This window comes from Mizuhopecten yessoensis, unplaced genomic scaffold (assembly GCF_002113885.1).
Source record: "Mizuhopecten yessoensis strain PY_sf001 unplaced genomic scaffold, ASM211388v2 scaffold8519, whole genome shotgun sequence".
Taxonomy (NCBI): Eukaryota; Metazoa; Mollusca; class Bivalvia; order Pectinida; family Pectinidae; genus Mizuhopecten; species Mizuhopecten yessoensis.
Genome location: NW_018407588.1, coordinates 29,763 through 45,104, shown reverse-complemented (window position 1 = coordinate 45,104; position 15,342 = coordinate 29,763). Strand labels below are relative to the sequence as shown.

The 15,342-nt window shown below is 35.4% G+C and overlaps 1 protein-coding gene across 3 annotated transcripts in view; it reads right to left on the bottom strand.

The window, feature by feature from the left end:
• The window catches only part of LOC110456108 (beta-1,3-galactosyltransferase 1-like), a 47,312-nt gene that overhangs the window by 25,123 nt on the left and 6,847 nt on the right, over positions 1–15,342 (bottom strand). For 2 of the 3 annotated variants that reach the window (XM_021506663.1, XM_021506665.1), the window contains exons 1-2: positions 3,235–3,406; positions 2,898–2,983 (exon numbers count right to left, since the gene is read on the bottom strand). The gene's annotated coding sequence lies outside the window, so the exon portion shown is untranslated. Of the gene's footprint in view, positions 1–2,897; positions 2,984–3,234; positions 3,407–15,342 lie in introns of those variants that run through there. The other variant, XM_021506664.1, reaches the window with a different exon arrangement.

The following is a 15,342-nucleotide window of genomic DNA, read 5'->3' as shown; positions in this document are numbered from 1 at the left end:
GTGTGTGTGTGTGTGTGTGTGTGTGTGTTACAATGGTGACAGATGCACAGGGGCGGGGGTGGAGTGGGTGGGGTTACAAAGGTGATCCTTGCATGTATGTAGATACACAGGGGCGGGGGGAGTTACAAAGGTGCCCTTGTATGTATGTAGATACACAGGGGCGGGTGACTTACAAAGGTGCCCTTGTATGTAGGTAGATACACAGGGGCGGGTGACTTACAAAGGTGATCCTTGTATGTAGGTAGATACACGGGGGGATTACAAAGGTGATCCTTGTATGTAGGTAGATACACAGGGGCGGGGGGTTACANAAAGGTGACCCTTGTATGTAGGTAGATACACAGGGGGGGGGTTACAAAGGTGACCCTTGTATGTAGGTAGATACACAGGGGGGATTACAAAGGTGATCCTTGTANGGAGTTACAAAGATGATCCGTGTATGTAGGTAGAAACACAGGGGCGGGGGTTGTTACAAAGGTGACCCTTGTTACACAATGACCAAATTAATTATCTTATTTAGATGTCGGTATACGATTGCATAACAAACGGACAGCTGGACTTTATGGCATTAAGTCTGTCCTTCACAAACGGACAATTGTATTTTATGACCTTAAGTCTGTCCTTCACAAACTGACAACTGTATTTTATGGCCTGAAGTCTGGTGATTGTGCGATGGAAAATCTAGGGACATATTTTGTAACTTAAAAGAGAACAATACCATTATATAGTTATTTGCACAGAGTCAGTTTTGAACACAGTGACAATAGAAGGTATTTTTAAGGATACATACATATGTGCAAAGCAATGCAAGTGTGTACAGTTCTTAACAAATAAGTAATTTAATGACCTCATCTTACATATGAATTTCCTTTCAGTCTCGTGTTGACACTGTTAATGCACATTTTTCAAAGGGGCTTTGTTCGAATAGTAAAAAAATAAAATTGTTCTTCGTTATTAATATTATCTTTTTTTTTAAAGATAAACTGATAAAAGTTAAAAGACACAAAGATTCTGTGTATTTAGAAGGCGAGGTTTTTTGAAATACAATTATCTCTGATCTTAGGTGTATGGAAGACATTGGCTTTTCCCTTGTTGATAACATCGCCTTATAAATGTGTTAGTTATTTAAAACGTTCACAGATCAGTATCTTACATCGCTTTTTTTTACTGAGTAAAGAACTTTTGTGTGGCTTAGACTAATTTGTCGTGAGATTTATTGTTATCAGTAATATCACTAGATTTTTTAGAATAATAGTCGTCCATTATTGTACTCAGACATAGCCTGACAAAGGGACCAGTCGGTCTTGAAACGTTGCGACACGTTTAATACGTACATTGTTTGTATACAAACTATATTACCGTGTGTAATTTTGATTTTGTAAAACTGCGTGGCAGTAGAATGACCGTTTCTGTGTTGTGTGGCTACACTCAACTGATGAATAATCAACAACGATCGATGTTGATGAAATAAAAAACCAAAGACAGACACTCGGCAATTCCTTGTTTTCAATATTTGTGTTTTCTTACACTGAACATTGCATATCACATAATGTACTTAATTCTGACTCTGTCCTGGGCTGTCTTACATCAGACATCTACTAGTTATAAATAATGATGGGGTTCGTTTGATTTCGGTTTTGGTTTTTATTTTGTTTAACGTCCTATTAACAGCTTAGGTCTTTTAAGGACGTGCGTGCCTCCATGCGTGTTTTGTAAGCTTGCATGGGTGTGCCGAAGACAAACTATTGGGATTCACGTTTCCGTTTCCTTTTGAAGTGACTTACAATTTTGTTTTTACTGATCTCGATTTGCGGTGTGTCAGTGTTTGTTTATTACAAAATCTAGATTTGTCCATTTTAGCCATAGAAAGCTGTTTATATACAAAACAATATGTGTTACATATAACAATATATTTCATGATAGTGACCTATGCATACATCAAAATATCATACATTTCGAGATTTTTCACTTTTTTCATGAACCTTAAGCACCCGACCAAATGGCTCTATAAGTCAATTTGATTATTATATTGACCTGCAAACAGTAACTTGTGTCAGAGAAGTAATTATTTTCGACATTTATTGATATATTTCATCAATATAGCAGACGAAAGATAAATGCTGAAAAACGCATTTATATCAAATACACTTTGGAGATATAATGCTGTTTATCTTCGGACTTTGGATTTCGTTCATGAGTATTATAGACAGATCGAGAGGTAATTAATTTATACGTTTTAACCACCCAATATTAAATCTATTTTTATTTTATATCTATGATAGTTCTTGTCAACTTATAATTAGCAAGGTCCATGTCAACGTTCCTATGAAGTGGAGGCGACTAGCCCGCTTTCGTTTATCGCGATCCAAACGGCCGAACCGGTTGGACCAGAGTTATTCGTTTATCAAATAAGGCCGGACCTTGTAATCTGATGCTGCTTTCAGGTGACCCTAAACAAAGCTTTCAAGGTCTGTATAAACGTTTGCATGTCCGCTATGATTAATACAAAGAAAATGTTACATTTCAAAGCAGACGAACCGGTTGTTCTGCATAAACGAATGGGTCACTGGTAACTTATAGTTCTTTACCTAAACCTGGGGCTTGTTCGTTTATGCGGAACAACCGGTTTGTCTGTTTTGAAATGTACCTTTTTCGGGTATATATCCTCGCGGACCTGCAAATGTGTATGGATGCCTAGCAACGATGTGTCAATCCTCGTCTGAAAGTAGCATCAGATAACTCGGTCCGACCTTATTTCATAAACAACTAACTCTGGTACAACCGTCTGGATCGCGATAAAGGTAAGCGGCACAAGTATACATGGTGGTCACTGGATCGTGGACACCAGCGACATCACCGAATAATATCAGTAGTACAATACAAACTGTAACACATACCTGCTATGTAGGTCCGGGTAGGGCGGCGTATATCTCACGGATCTGTCTTAACATGCGAGCAAGCGAACCAAATCCAAACACACGTCCTAAAAATAATAGTAAAAAGAGCAAATGTAAAATCATTACAATAATTGTATCCCAATGCAGATTCCAACTACTACTTCATGCTGCCAAGCGTAGATTTACTTGTAAAATACACTAAAAACGTGCAGACATGACACTAATTTCTCTTTCGACGAATATATTTGACTACCGGCAGTCCAACCTTCATCTGAAAACCAGGTGTCCACTTCAAAATAATAGTCGGTTAGATTTGACGATATTTTGTTGTACTAACCATCACCATGTGGTCAGTATATGTCCAATGTACTGTCCGTAGCCCATCGTGAACAGGTATGACGTATTCCGACAGACAACCCGTGTGTACTGAGTAATGTATAGAACTACTGTGTGTTACCCGTTGTCAGAAATCGATACTAACACGGGGTACACCAGTATACACGGTTCACAATACGTCGATAATGTCTGTTGGACCGTGACCGTCAGTGTACGTAGCCTTCCTCATGAGTCCAACAAAAACAGCTCACTGGCCAAGGGATTAATGTCAACAGGCATTGTTAGCTTTACGTGTTGTTGAACCAGGGACAGTATATAGAGTCCCTGGTTGAACACTGTTTTAAAAAGAACCCTTTCGGTGATTTCTGACCATTACGAACACAATCGTGACCTTGGTGTGTAGCCCCTACAAAGGGTAGTCTACTTATGACAGCTTACATCCCTTATATACTTTTGACTAACAGGCATGGTATTAAGCTGGTCTTAAATTAAGAATGAAATACCAGGTACCTATTCGTTTATGCAGAACACCCGGATTGTCTGTTTTTTAATGTGATATTTTTGGGTATAATTCCTAGCGGACCTGCAAACGTTTATGCAGGCCTTAAAATGCTTTGTCAAGGCTCACATGAAAGCAGCATCATATTACTAGGTCCGATTATTTCATAAACGAACAACTCTGGTCGAACCGGTCAGACCGTTTGGATCACGATAAAAGGAAGCGGCACTGGAACGTTTCTCACATCCCTTGGACCTCTTGCTTCTGTTATTTTCCGTCCTTCTATGGTTTTTTTGGGAGGTGGAGGAGATTGGCTGTGTTGGAATTGGGGAATAGGTAATATCAGGGACGTATAATGGACTGTCCCTGTATATACTGTCCCTGATAATATCAGGGACGTATAATGGACTGTCCCTGTATATACTGTCCCTGATAATATCAGGGACGTATAATGGACTGTGCCTGTATATACTGTCCCTGGTAATATCAGGGACGTATAATGGACTGTGCATGTATATACTGTCCCTGGTAATATCAGGGACGTATAATGGACTGTCCCTGTATATACTGTCCTGTATATACTGTCCCTGTATGTCCCTGTATATACTGTCCCTGTATGTCCCTGTGTATACTGTCCCTGTATATACTGTCCCCTGTAAATACTGTCCCCTGTATATACTGTCCCTGCATATACTGTCCCTGTATGTCCCTGTATATACTGTCCCTGTATATACTGTCCCCTGTATATACTGTCCATGTATATACTGTCCCTGTATGTCCCTGTATATACTGTCCCTGTATGTCCCTGTATATACTGTCCCCTGTATGGACTGTCCCTGTATATACTGTCCCTGTATGTCCCTGTATATACTGTCCCTGTATATACTGTCCCCTGTATATACTGTCCCTGTATATACTGTCCATGTATGTCCCTGTATATACTGTCTCTGTATGTCCCTGTATATACTGTCCCCTGTATGGACTGTCCCTGTATATACTGTCCCTGTATGTCCCGGTATATACTGTCCCTGTATATACTGTCCCTGTTTATACTGTCCCCTGTATATACTGTCCCCTGTTTATACTGTCCCTGTATATACTGTCCCTGTTTATACTGTCCCCTGTATATACTGTCCCCTGTATATACTGTCCCTGTATGTCCTTGTATATACTGTCCCTGTATGTCCCTGTATATACTGTCCCCTGTATGGACTGTCCCTGTATGTCCCTGTATATACTGTCCTGTATATACTGTCCCTGTATGTCCCTGTATATAATGTCCCTGTATATACTGTCCCTGTATATACTGTCCCCTGTATGGACTGTCCCTGTATATACTGTCCCTGTATATACTGTACCCTGTATATACTGTCCCTGTATCTACTGTCCCTGTATATACTGTCCCCTGTATATACTGTCCCTGTATATACTGTCCCCTGTATATACTGTCCCCTGTATATATTGTCCCTGTATGTCCCTGTATATACTGTCCCTGTATGTCCCTGTATTTACTGTCCCCTGTATATACTGTCCCCTGTATATACTGTCCCTGTATATACTGTCCCTGTTTATACTGTCCCCTGTATATACTGTCCCCTGTATATACTGTCCCTGTATATACTGTCCCCTGTATATACTGTCCCTGTATATACTGTCCCCTGTATATACTGTCCCTGTATATACTGTCCCCTGTATATACTGTCCCTGTATATACTGTCCCCTGTATATACTGTCCCTGTATATACTGTCCCCTGTATATACTGTCCCTGTATATACTGTCCCCTGTATATACTGTCCCTGTATATACTGTCCCCTGTATATACTGTCCCTGTATATACTGTCCCCTGTATATACTGTCCCTGTATATACTGTCCCCTGTATATACTGTCCCTGTATATACTGTCCCCTGTATATACTGTCCCTGTATATACTGTCCCCTGTATATACTGTCCCTGTATATACTGTCCCCTGTATATACTGTCCCTGTATATACTGTCCCCTGTATATACTGTCCCTGTATGTCCCTGTATATACTGTCCCTGTATGTCCCTGTGTATACTGTCCCTGTATATACTGTCCCTGTTTATACTGTCCCCTGTATATACTGTCCATGTATGCCCCTGTATATACTGTCCCCTGTATATACTGTCCCTGTATATACTGTCCCCTGTATATATTGTCCCTGTAAATACTGTCCCCTGTATGGACTGTCCCTGTATATACTGTCCCCTGTATATACTGTCCCTGTATATACTGTCCCCTGTATATACTGTCCCTGGTAATATTAAATATGTATATGTACAGTTTTAACATTTTATTTGCATTAAAACATAGATTAAATAATTCTTTCTCATTAAAATCACCAATTAAATTCAGGTCTACTTAACAACGTTTAATAATATGAAAACAACATTCAGAACAGATGAAACAAGTTTAAGGTTTACATCTAGCTTTATCTTGCAAACAGCCTGACTTAAATTTTGAAGTTTTAATAATTCTAGCGCTGGTTGGTTGATGGGTTTTACGTCTACACTTTACTGACGAAGTTGGTGTTCGGTCGACGTGAGGGGGTAAGTTGCCGCTTACGAGGCCCTCGGAGATTCTAAAGTCTTGCCTATCCAGGTTCACGCTATGAGTTGGACAGCTCCTCAGATGCGGACAGTTGGCTGTCACAGCTACACTGTACTGCGGTCCACGGAACAATATCCTCCCTGTCCTCCTATACGTGGTATATCTAATCATGTATGGTTTAAATGAGACTGCGCGGCACTTTAATTTATGGATAATTAATAGTAGATACATTAGCCGTTTCATTAACTGTACTCCACAATATACGTTGTCTGGCAGTGACGAAGAACATTTGAACTGTTTTAAAACTCGTTGCTGTTAGGCCCCTAGGTCTCTTGTTCATATCAGTTTATGCATTTATTATTATTTTACTTCTTATCGATTGTGTTTTTTATCTCTGCTTCTCCATTAGAAATATTATAATCATATACTTAAATTGATTCATGAATATCCTAAAGTAAAAAAACTTTGCAAAATATGCAAATATAAAATAAAGGCAACAAACAATAACCTGTTATGACATATATACATACATTATTGGAATATATATTTGTGAAAAACAGGGGTGATAATTTGTTTAAAACAGTTTGTATTTCCATATTGTGTAACGCAGTCAACTTGTGACCAGACGAAGAGAACGGTGCAAGTTCGAATCCACGATCTTTTTCCTTGATTAAGTTATAGCATATTTTTTAAGCAATAGAACCTTTTATTTATTTTTCATTAACATACCTATTGATTCATTTTAAATGATATTTATGAATTGTTTTACCTTCCAGTTGGTACAAGAAATTCTATTTATTATTAAAACACAAACAAATGATGCCGAAATACGAAATATGTGTATTTGTTGCGTCAGAATAAAAAAGAAGACCAAGTCAAACAAAGAACTGTTATTATTGCAAATATATTACAGAAAATGCGGGGAAATTCATCGTCGAAGACAGACTCATTTGTTTGAAATGCAGGATGACTGCAGCGCAAATTAAGGAGCGCAATACACGTGTAAAACATGCTATTCGAAAATCATGTGGAATTTTGCCATTTAAAGGTGCAGGAAGATCAAAATCAAGATGTGTGTTTTGTAAGAAAGCAGGTAACGGCATGACGCAGGCAGCAGTAATGGAAATGTATTCCTTTCAAAACTGGTTGGTAATGATTGTACGATATTGTGTTACATACAGCATAGGATTTGATTTAAATTAATATATTTACATATGCTCTGCATTGCCACTATAGAACACTACTAAGACCAGTAGTGATATCTCCACGGGTCCGACTTACTACCGGATCGATACCCTTTGACATTTTTGTGAGATTGATTTCTTGATTGTGGTAAATTCAGATATCCATTTGTGTTTTCCTGTCAGTTTTTGTAAATATCTGTTTCATTCCAAATATCTTTTAATGTTGTTAAATTACTTTGCAGACATGATGTGTGTAGAGCAGGGACTTAGAGCTAACTTTAAAAAGTAAATTTCTGAATAATTTCTGGTTTAAGACTTCATTTTTAATATTGACTGGTATTCTCGCTCTTGTAATTGACCAAGCTTTTAATACATCGCGGATACAATTTTGGAATGCTATTCAACTTAATGCCTTCTAGATAGGAACATAAACAAATATACTATTTATTACAAAATCTTCTATCAAATTTCTGCAGGAAGAATTTCCCAAATACATTCCAACTTTTTAAGTTGGAGTGTAATATTCTGTACAATGTTTTACATTATTAACTTTGAACATTCCACCATTTTGCTGTTGCATTATAGCAGGTCTTCCTATTTACAAGATTAATTTGTCCATCCCAAATAAGATTCCATATAATTTAATTTATTTCACTCTTGTACTTTTCTGGAATACCCCTTGCTTCAATTACAAAGCTTATCATAGATAAAATTTGTAATTTAATTATTAGTACCTTACCTTCATGAGTTAGACTTGTGGTTTTTCATAAATGTAAGCAGTTCTTATCTTTTTTAATATTTTCTTTCCATATGATATCTATGTCTATATCATATCCATGTTGGACTCCTCAAGTTTTTATTGATTTTTGGTCCATTTGATTTGAATAAAAATAGGGGTTTTAGTTTTCCATCTCCCTAAGCATATTCCGTCTTTGTGTATTGCAGAGTTACCTTCACTTGGGAGCAGGTATTGATTGTTACGTCACTTGTATGTGAGAGTAACGTCATCAATTTTTGAGAAAACGACGTAATTTTCTCACACAAACCAATGACGTAACAATCAATACATTATCTCAAGAGAAGATAACTCTGCAATACGCAAAGACGGAATAGCTTCTTTTTTATCAATATTAATTCTTGGGGCTGATGCTTTTTCATTTTTTTGAAATATATCAAATGAATTTCTTATTGATTCCTCTGTCCTGTGTATATGTTGAATATCATCAGCAAATCCACTAAGTTCTAATTCTGAAATATTATGATTTGGTAATTTTGTTCCTTTTGTGTCTGAGTTAGCTGAAATAGTACAGGCAGGAGGTTCTGCTTGAACTATGTACATAAGTGGCGCCATCAGGCAACCCTTACGCGCTGACCTGGATATAAGAAAGTACTTGGAAGTGAAACCATTTGCTGCAATACATATTTTGGCATTATCTAATAACATTTTCATCAAATTGCAATATGTTTTATCAAAAGTGAAAGATTTAAAACAGTGAATTACCCAATCCAATTCTATTCTATCAAAAGCTTTTTGTTGATTAATAAAAAATAATTGCCCCATTTTCACCCTCTATATCACAATAAATAATTCAATTATATCTTGTAATTCCCAATTAGCTTCCATTATATTTCTACCTGGTACAAATCCTTTCTGGTCTGTATGTATTATCTTAGGGAGTAAAGGTTCGATTCTGTTACTAACTACTTTAGCAATTATTTTGTAATCTGTATTTTACCCGGTAAGTGGACGCCAATTTTGTATATTTTCTCTTTTCCCTTTTTGAACAGTCATTTTAATATTCCGTCTTTGCGTATTGCAGAGTTATCTTCTCTTGAGAGCAGGTATTGATTGTTACGTCATTGGTTTGTGTGAGAAAAATTACGTCGTTTTCTCAAAAATTGATGACGTTACTCTCACAAACAAATGACGTAACAATCAATACCTGGTCTCAAGAGAAGATAACTTTGAATACGAAAAGCCGGAATACCTTTACCTTGTGACTTAGAAAGTAGATTATTTTCAAATACATATTTAATAACCATTAAAGATTTGTCTTCAATTATGTGCCAGTATTTTTTTTATAGAATTCAGAAACTTTTCCATCTTCTCCATGTGATCTATTATTGATTAAAGATCTCATAGTGTTATCTATTTCTTCATTTTCTATTTTCCTATCAGCTTGTATTTTTGCTTCATCACTAATTTTATTTTCTATAAATATTGTTAAATAGTCTGCACTTTCTCTATACCATCACTCTGTATTGAAAAGTTTCTAATAAAAATGAGTTTGTTCTTGTAATTACCATCTCTTTCTTTGATACGAAACCACTGTTTATTCTAAGCATCAAATTTCTCTAAATTGAAAACAAATCGCATTCTTGACCTTATTCTTGCTGCACTGGTTTTATTGTCATAACGTTCTTTGAATTTACTTTATAAAAGTTTCATTTGTTCACTGTGACCCAGAATTTTGTTTATAAAGGCATTCTTTTTCTCTCGATTTCTCTGATAATTTTGTCTTTTGTATTTATCATTTATTTCCATAATAAATTCTTTAATTCTAATTTTTGTTGTTTCCCACCATTCGATAATAGTTCCATATTTATCTGTTGCTTCTTCCCAGGTATTCCAACACTGACGAGTATTTGCGGCAAAACACACTACCAAAGGAAACTATTCGTGATCCGATGAAGTCCGTCTACTCCATTGCAAAGAGACCCTACTCATATATTGGCTGATAATTAATTAAATCTGATAATTGTATTCTCCAGTCAGTATTCCGTCTTTGCGTATTGCAGAGTTATCTTCTCTTGGGAGCAGGTATTGATTGTTACGTCACTTGTTTATGAGAGAAACGTCATCAATTTTTGAGAAAACGACGTAATTTTCTCACACAGACCAATGACGTAACAATCAATACCTACCAGTAATACCACGGACATAGATAACTAATCTAATTCCGTGGTAATACTAAGCAAGCTGCAAATAAAATCAATTAGTTTACCACGGACTCAAGTTCACTCAAAAGTCATTGGATATAATCTTATTCTTAGTTAGAACTAAGTATCATTCTACAACTTAGTATTTACTCTATGAACTGTCGCTGGATTAAGCCATTACACGGAAATACTGTCCTCTGATTGGCTAACATTTTTGACTCTTGCATTTACGTCCCTGCCTACATTTATATATTGCGTGGTCAGAGCTATATGAAGCGGTCCTGTTCCAACTAACTGAGGAAAATCATATATATTATTATCTGTAATAATATATATGATTCACGCCTCATATGAGTATAATGTTATCAAAATATTTGCCTATTCGTTGATATAACAAATCCTTACTAAAAATAGAAACGACCGCCATGTTAGATCACGCGTGATGTTATCTCAATTACCCGTTTCCTTATATGGCCTTTACGGCCAAATATAGTATTACTACTGATGGTGTTAATTTAACTATTAGTACCTTACCTTCATGAGTTAGACTTGTGGTTTTCCATAAATGTAAGCAGTTCTTATCTTTTTTAATATTTTCTTTCCTTGTGTTATCTATGTCTATATCATATCCATGATGGACTCCTCGAGTTTTTATTGATTTTTGGTCCATTTGATTTGAATAAAAATAGGGGTTTTAGTTTTCCATCTCCCTAAGTATATAGCTTCTTTTTTTATCAAAATTAATTCTTGGGGCTGATACTTTTTCATTTTTTTTTAAATATATCAAATGACTTTCTTATTGATTCCTCTGTCCTGTGTATATGTTGAATATCATCAGCAAATCCACTAAGTTCTAATTCTGAAATATTATGATTTGGTAATTTTGTTCCTTTTGATTGTTACGTCACTTGTTTGTGAGAGAAACGTCATCAATTTTTGAGAAAACGACGTAATTTTCTCACACAGACCAATGACGTAACAATCAATACCTGTTCCTAAGAGAAGATAACTCTGCAATACGCAAAGACGGAATATGAAGATATGGATGAATGTAATCACAGATACGGTAACTGTCACTGTCACGTCAAAAACATGTTTGTAACATTGTGTATCCGGGATGTTTGGTTAAATCACTATGCAGTAAATAAAAAGGCGCTTTTACAATTATAAATAGTTATTTTTACGAAAACCAATAATATTTTTTATGTGATGTTTCGATGCCTAGTACGATATGTGGTTTTTTTAAAATCTTTTAAGCAGCGTTTAATGGATAAGCTGATTCAAAAGCGGAATGAATTTGTCGAAAATTCATAAAAAATGTTTTTTTTTCTACAGGTTTTTGATAGATAGTTTTACGCTTCAGTTTTATTTGACAAAGCCTATTCCGGATGTTCATTTTTAATTTCGACTATCGTCGCATCAGTTATGCATTGAAGCAGGCAGATATTCTAAAACCCAAAGAGTAAATAGAATATGTAATTTTTGTGAATAACACTCGATAGAGGATGAATTTCATTATATTTTAATATGTTCCCTATATAGATATTACACCATAACCTAAATGAAAAGTTAATACTATTTGGAAACGAAAATATCTCTCTTGCAGAAAATCAACTACTCTGGATTTGCGTTCACAAATCTATCATAGCTTCATAGCGTTTTTTTATCCTTTTTACACATATTTTTTTACACCATATATGTTTTTATACAACGTACCTGGAATCATTAAAACTATTTCATAAGATCTTCTCGAATTTTCATCTTTTTTACTTGTATTTATTGTACATGTCTCTGTCGCAAACACCCAGCACCGCCCCCTCCCTATCACGTCACTCTCTCTATCACTGTCATTAATTATTACCATAAAATTAGATCTAAATCGTAATAACAACATGTTGTCCATCTTTAAAATGTAATTTATATTTGAAGGAAGTGGATTAACATAACCTTTAAGCTTATCTTCGTATCCTTTCCCCGGCTTTTCTCTTGTTAATTTGCGTTCTTTGTATGAGAATTGTAAGAAATGCAATAAGATTTACACTCAAGTTAACAACACGTGCAAAATGTGTACAGACAATTTTACGCATGCGCGATCACTGGTAAACAACGACTTTGATGTTCTTAGCAAGTTTGTTTGGTAAATACGTTATTTTCATTTAAATAAAATGCACAAATATATCGCTATTAATCTTTATCATTGTGATCTCCAGTCCTTATTCCGTATTTGCGTATTGCAGAGTTGTCTTCTCTTGTGAGCAGGTATTGATTTTTACGTCATTGGTTTGTGTGAGAAAATTACGTCGTTTTCTCAAAACCTGATGACGTTACTCTCACAAACCAATGACGTAACAATCAATACCTGCTCACAAGAGAAGACAACTCTGCAATACGCAAAGACGGAATACGTCCCCCGTGATCCATCTAGGGAGAATTTAACACATTCCCATCAGAGGTGAGAGTAAGCCATCAATCATGTATCATGGGAGATCTCCCTTATAAATTTTGATTTACATAGCAGGCGTCGTCGATGAATCAGAAGAAGATTCATTGAGGGAGGGAATAAAATAATAACCTTATTAATTACTGTCATTGAGGGAGGGGGAGGGAATAAAATAATAACCTTATTTTTTACTGTCATTGAGGGAGGAGGAGAGAATACAATAATAACCTTATTTATTACTGTCATTGAGGGAGAGGGAGGGAATAAAATAATAACCTTATTTATTTATGCCATTGAGGGCGGGAATAAAATAATAACCTTATTTATTACTGTCATTGAGGGAGGGGGAAGGAATAAAACAATAACCTTATCTATTACTGTCATTGAGGGAGGGGAAGAGAATAAAATAATAACTTTATTTATTACTGTCATTGAGGGAAGGGGAGAGAATAAAATAATAACCTTATTTATTACTGTCATTGAGGGAGGGGGAGGGAATAAAATATTAACTTTATTTATTACTGTCATTGAGGGAGGGAATAAAATAATAACCTTATTTTTTACTGTCATTTAGGAGGGAGAGAGAATAAAATAATAACCTTATTTATTACTGTCATTGAGGGAAGGGTAGAGAATAAAATAATAACCTTATATATTACTGTCATTGAGGGAGGGAATAAAATAATAACCTTATTTTTTACTGTCATTGAGGGAGGGGGAGGTAATACAATGATAACCTTATTAAGTATTGTCATTGAGGGAGAGTATACAATAATAACCTTATTTATTACTGTCATTTAGGGAGGGGGAGGAAATAAAATATTAACCTTATTTATTACTGTCATGGAGGGAGGGAATAAAATAATAACCTTATTTAATACTGTCATTGAGGGAGGGGGAAGGAATAAAATAATAACCTTATTTATTACCGTCATTGAGGGAGAGGGAGGGAATAAAATGATAACCTTATATATTACTGTCATTGATGGAGGGGGAGGGAATAAAATGATAACCTTATTTATTACTGTCATTGGGGAGGGGGAGGGAATAAAATAATAACCTTATTTATTATTGTCATTGAGGGAGGGAATAAAATGATACACATGTAACCTTATTTATTACTGTCATTGAGGGAGGGGGAGGGAATAAAATAATAACCTCATTTATTACTGTCATTGAGGTAGGGGGAGGGAATAATATATTAACTTTATTTATTACTGTCATTGGGGGAGGGAATAAAATAATAACCTTATTTAAAACTGTCATTAAGGGAGGGGGAGGGAATAAAAAAAATAATCTTATTTATTAATATCATTGAGGGAGGGAATAAAATAATAACCTCATTTATTACTGTCATAGAGGGAGCAGGAGGGAATAAAATAATAACCTTATTTATTACTGTCATTGAAGGAGGGGGAGGGAATAAAATAATAACCTTATTTATTAATGTCATTGAAGGAGGGAATAAAATGATAACCTTATTTATTACTGTCATTGAGGGAGCGGGAGGGAATAAAATAATAACCTTAATTATTACTGTCATTGAGGGAGGGAATAAAATGATAACCTTATTTATCACTGTCATTGATGGAGGGGGGGGGTATAAAATAATAACCTTATTTATTACTTTCATTGAGGGAAGGGGAGATAATAAAATAATAACCTTATATATTACTGTCATTGAGGGAGGGAATAAAATAATAACCTTATTTTTTACTGTCATTGAGGGAGGGGGAGGTAATACAATGATAACCATATTTATTATTGTCATTGAGGGAGAGTATACAATAATAACCTTTTTTTAATAATGTCATTGAGGGAGGGGAGAGAATAAAATAATAACCTTATTTATTACTGTCATTGAGGGAGGGGGAGGGAATAAAATAAAAAAATCTTATTTATTACTGTCATTGAGGGAGGGAATAAAATAATAACCTCATTTATTACCGTCATTGAGGGAGGGGGAAGAAATAAAATAATAACCTTATTTATTATTGTCTTTGAGGGAGGGGGAGGGAATAAAATAATAACCTTATTTATTAATGTCATTGAGGGAGGGAATAACATGATAACCTTATTTATTACTGTCATTGAGGGAGGGGGAGGGAATAAAATAAAAAAATCTTATTTATTACTGTCATTGAGGGAGGGAATAAAATAATAACCTCATTTATTACCGTCATTGAGGGAGGGGAAAGAAATAAAATAACACCCTTATTTATTATTGTCTTTGAGGGAGGGGGAGGGAATAAAATAATAATCTTATTTATTTATGTCATTGAGGGAGGGGGAGAGAATAAAATGATAACCTTATTTATTACTCTCATTGAGGGATGGAATAAAACAATAACCTTATTTATTACTGCCATTGAGGTAGGGGGAGGGGGAGGGAATACAATGATAACCTTATTTATTAATGTCATTGAGGGAGGGAATAAAATGATAACCTTATTAATTACTGTCATTAAGGGAGGG